Source organism: Rattus norvegicus, chromosome 1 (assembly GCF_021556685.1).
Source record: "Rattus norvegicus strain SHRSP/BbbUtx chromosome 1, alternate assembly SHRSP_T2T, whole genome shotgun sequence".
NCBI classification, from domain to species: domain Eukaryota; kingdom Metazoa; phylum Chordata; class Mammalia; order Rodentia; family Muridae; genus Rattus; species Rattus norvegicus.
In genome coordinates this window covers 59,564,674-59,569,668 of record NC_141534.1, presented here as the reverse complement: position 1 = coordinate 59,569,668, position 4,995 = coordinate 59,564,674, and the positions used below count along the sequence as shown (strand labels likewise).

General features: G+C 43.7%; 1 pseudogene; it reads right to left on the bottom strand.

Moving 5' to 3' along the window:
• Positions 1-1,462: 1,462 nt before the first annotated feature.
• LOC148007038 (sperm motility kinase Y pseudogene) lies at positions 1,463-2,992 on the bottom strand (annotated as a pseudogene).
• Between the last annotated feature and the right edge of the window lie 2,003 nt (positions 2,993-4,995).

Below are 4,995 nucleotides of genomic sequence, written 5' to 3'. Positions count from 1 at the left end.
ACTGATATAAATTCAGCCCGTAGAAGCTGCGTACCCCATGAGGCACAGGGAGGACCATAACTGAGGGGGAACCATGCAATCCAGGACCCTGTGGGGATCAGGGAATATTCCAGGTCCCCTCTCACGCAGGATGCAAGGCTAGGAGCTCTGTGTGCCCTGACACAGGGGCATGGGACCGTGACTCTCATGAAATGCTCCTTCATACCTATTACATCATCAGCTTTGAGAAGGTCTTCCTCAGTAAGAACATTCCACACTGCTTGCCTCTGCCATCTGGCTCTCTTTTCCAGGGCTGCATGCCCTCAGGAACATTGACATGTCTTCTATGAACATTAATATTCTGTTAAATCATTTTGATAAACAGTTCTCAGCATGATATCTGTGTCCAGAAGTAGTCATCAGCAATTCTCACGGGGACAGGGAATCAAAATCTTCCCCCTGCTCTTCATCCTCCTCTTTCTCCTCCTCTTCCTTCTCTTCCTCCTCCTCCTCTTCTTTCTCCTCCTCTCTTCCTCTTCCTCCTCCTCCTCCTCCTCCTCCTCCTACCCTCCTCGTTCTCCTCCTCCTGCTGCTGCTGTGCCTAATGCTGCTTCTGCTATTGTTGCTACTCCTGTTGCTGCTGTAGTTTCTGCTGGTGTCTTTTCCATTGCCATGTGTCTGAAATCACCTACTGTTTATACTGAGGACATGAAAGAATTTTCAGATAACACTGTGAAATACACAAGACAATTTATTCCAAGCAAAAAAGACAGTGAGGTAGAATTCTTAGCTTACCATTTGGGGCTTTGATTTGCCTTACTTTATTAATTTCTTTTTTCTACTTCTCAGTTGAGGTCTTTGAAAGAAAACATTTAGAACTACTACCTATAAAATTCAATAGATCACTAGGTCTTAGGAACAAAAAAAAAACCAGTATGCAAAACAATATGCATGCATGCAGGATTCTGACCATCAACTATAACCCACAAACTAGGTTGTTGATACTTATTCAATGACAAACCTTGTTAATTAGTTTTGAGGCTTAATGGAATGGGATGTTACATTTGAAAACATAAGACTCTGCTCTGCAGCACTTGTGATTGATGACCACATGTGAAAAGATCAGTAGCCCCTGGAGGAGTCCATGAGCCCATGACACTCTAGTCCTCACCCTGTGGGAGCTATTGGCCTAAGGGGGAGCTGGAGTCCATCTGAAGGGATGGGCCAACTAGAAAACTCTGTAGAGTGTGGAACTCATCAATCCTATTGGGTCCCTGCTGGGAAGAGGAGAAATCAAGAAGAGGGAGAAGGCTTGGTGTTGGGGAAACCTCATAAAGAACTTAGAGCAGATACAAGGTAAGAATTGTGGGGAAAATGGAAACCAGAGACAGAGGAAGGACCAGCATAGAGCAAACTGAAAAGGACAAAGCACAAAGGTACCTGGGCTATGCCTGCTGCTTGTTCTCTGGACTCTCCCTGTGGCTCATTTCTGGGGGGAGATTCTGTTCTGCCCCAGGTGAGGTTTCTTTCTCCTAGGCATGCAGCAACACAGCTTTATCAGGGCATTTGCTATATTCCTGGTCCACCCCTTAAAACCTCTGTGCCGGACCCTGCTGGGGATGGGCTTATCCTCTAATGGGGCTCTGTGGGAGAGTGGGTTGTCTTCTTTGATTTCCTTATTGCTACTCTTCTCAGTGAAGATGCTTGTTGTTTGAATGCATGGGACACTCACGGCACATTTGTGATAGTGGTCCTGTGTAGGTGTCATCGGTAGAGGCCTGAGACGACCAGCCACAGTGGATCTTTTGCCTCCTTTTGGATGAGCATTCTGGCCATAGTGAGATACGTGACCATGGGAGGATGACACCCGCAAGGTGCCAAGGACTGGCAGGCTTCCACTCCTCTTTGGTTCTAATCTAAAAGCAGCAGCAGGATCAACGCTAGGAAATGGGGCTACAACGGGACTCACTTGCTGTGCCTGGGCTGTGCAGCCATCCCCCTGGAGAGCCTGCTTTTGTAGAAAGAAATAAGTTGCCATTTCCTCATTATATTTTCTTTGTTTTAAAGAGTGTTTTACTACAGAGGCTTGGAATCCAATGCTTTTCATGGCATCCAAAATGGCCGGGTCTGGTGTGAGGGGAAGCATTTCTTCATAGGGACCTATCAATCCGTTCCAGTGTTCTTTGAACCAAGGGTGTTTCATCGCCTTTCTTGCTGTTGGTCTAAAGTTGGGATTTACCCTCAGTAATTTACTAAGGAGGTCCTCCAGTTCTTTTGAAACCCCACAGGGAGCAGGATATACCCCTGCCACTACTTGTCTTTGCAGTTCTTGGATGATCACTGAATCAAATGGGAGCTTTCCCACTACCATACAGTACAAGACCACTCCTATAATCCACATATCATTCTTCGGCCCGTCATACCGATGGCCAAGGAGGAGTTCAGGGGAACCAAAAGAGTACGTGCCGCAGTGGTGGTTTAGCATTTTTCCAGGTTGAAATTGGGTGCTAAGCCCAAAGTCGATGACTTTGACCTTTTTGTTTTTATCAATCATTATATTGTCCAGTTTGAGGTCTCGGTGAACAATCCCCTTTCCATGGCAGTAGCTCACTGCTGACAATATCTGTTCAAATATTTGCCGGGCCTCATCCTCCTCTATGTGCCCTGACTCTCTGATGTACTGGTAGAGTTCTTGGCCTTCCACCAGCTCCATTATGAGGTATATTCTCGTTTCCTTTTCAATAACTTGTATGAGAGACACTATGTTGGGGTGGTTGATCTTTCTCATTATGTTTGCTTCCATCATGGCTGGCTGGAACCACTGCTTGTCCTTTCGCAGAACTTTGACAGCCACCGGGGTTCCTGTGAGCCGGTGGTGGGCCAGGAGGACTTTGGCGTTGCCCCCTTGCCCAATTGTCCCCAATACTTGGTATTGGGAATGGAAGTTGCCCTCCTCAGAGATACTGGGCTCGGGTGTAGGGGTTGGTAACTCCTCCTCAGTCTCTGTAGGCATTTTATCAGTACTAATGCTACCTAAAAATAACAAAAATGGAATCAAATAATGAAAAAGATGGAGCAATATAGGAGCTAAAATTACACTTGTGGTACCTAAAAGAAACAAACAAAAGAAAAAGAAATAAAAACAAACAAAGACAAAGTAAAAACTAGACTAGAAAAATAGAGCAAAATTATGAAAAAGTTAAGGGGAAAATATGAAGTCATAAGTAAAAGCCACCCAAATAACCAACCCCAAAAGAGAAAGCCAAGAGCACACACATAGTAAATGCAATGATGAAAATAAAAATCGTCATACTACAATAGGATTGGTCGGGCAAAGATGGTCAATACTATGAATAGATGTTCATTGAAGAAAAAAAAACAGATGAAAGAAACGAGAGGAGAAAGAATTAGTATAAGACAAAACAAACAAATATAAAAAGCCAACACTTAAGGGAAAACTCCATTGAATTTCAGGACCTAGTGATCCACAAAACTTCACAACTCTCCAAAGCAAAATACTGAAAATTAAAATTAACCAGCCACAAGGAATAAGGCAGTTAAATATCAGTGAATAGTAAACCTTAAACAAAGGCCGAAGAGTCAAAGTGTCACAAAGGGCAAATTTGTATCAAGTCTAAGCCAATGATTGCTTGTACTCAATAAATAGAGAAACAGGAATAATGTAAAAGGATGAAACCGCAGGACATTGAAAATGGAGACATTGTGAATCATCCGACTGCAGCACCGTAAATAATCAAAGCAGTAATATAGCATGTGATAACATAAAAACCACTAAAAAATGAAACCAGCAATCCATAATAAATAAATAAATAAATAAAACAAAAAACAAAACCCCAATAAGGAAATAGTCAGTGGCGTGGCAATATGTGACCTAATTCTTTCTCTTCAAGTCATCCAAAAATCAATCAATCAATCAAGAAATAGGCAGCCAGCCATCTCCATAGGCCTTTAAACTGATATTATGGGGTTGGCATACCAAATGCCTGGGAGCGACTGGTCAGCCAGCCCAGATACTTGGGCAGCTGCAGGCCAGTGAGAGAGCCTGTCTTGAAAATAAGGTTGAGAACCTACCTCAGGAACAGCAGCCAGGGTGACTTCTGGCCTCTACACTCTCTTGCACTGAGGTGCAGGTAATATAGATACAAGGGGCAAAAGGGGATGGGCACGTGCACACACAGACACACACACACACACACACACACACACACACGCACAAACACACACACACGGGCACTCACACAGGCACAGGCACACACACAGGCACACACACAGAAATACACAGAAGTGAACTTATACTCACACAAACTCTTACAAAAACCCAGATTCACACAAAACATGCATACTTACACACAAGCAAAGCTGGAAAAACACACGTCAGACACATACACACATACACACAGGGATACACATACGCACAAGAAGAGATACACACATACAAACACATACACACATACAAACCTGTAAACTCACACACTCCTACATATACAGACAAACACACAGGCAAAAGTGTACACGCACTCACACACAGGCCAATCTGTCAACACACACTCTCTTACACACACTGATACATACACATATACACAGTACAGTAAAATTCGATACAACCACACACAGCTCAATAGATACAACCAAGTCGCAGAGGGCTCCACTCCACACCTCCTCTCAAAGCACTCAAAGAATTCCAGGCCTGGCAACAGCTTAATATGTGTTTGCTGGGCCGCCTCACAATTGCGACTCATGAGGTCACAATAGGACCTGTCAACATGGTTGGGAAGGACTCTGAGACCGTGGCTTCTATGGGCTATGGAAAGACTTTAGGCTGTTAGAAATAAAACCCTGTAAGATGTTTAGCTGTCCATAGTTCTCTGTTTTGAATGTTTACTCTGCATCCTGCTTTAAAGTCCTCATGTCTACACTCAGGGTGTCACGTTATCTTTGAATTCTGAAGAATTAGCCTCAAACTGATGGTATAGTTTTCTTTTTTTAAAGACAAAG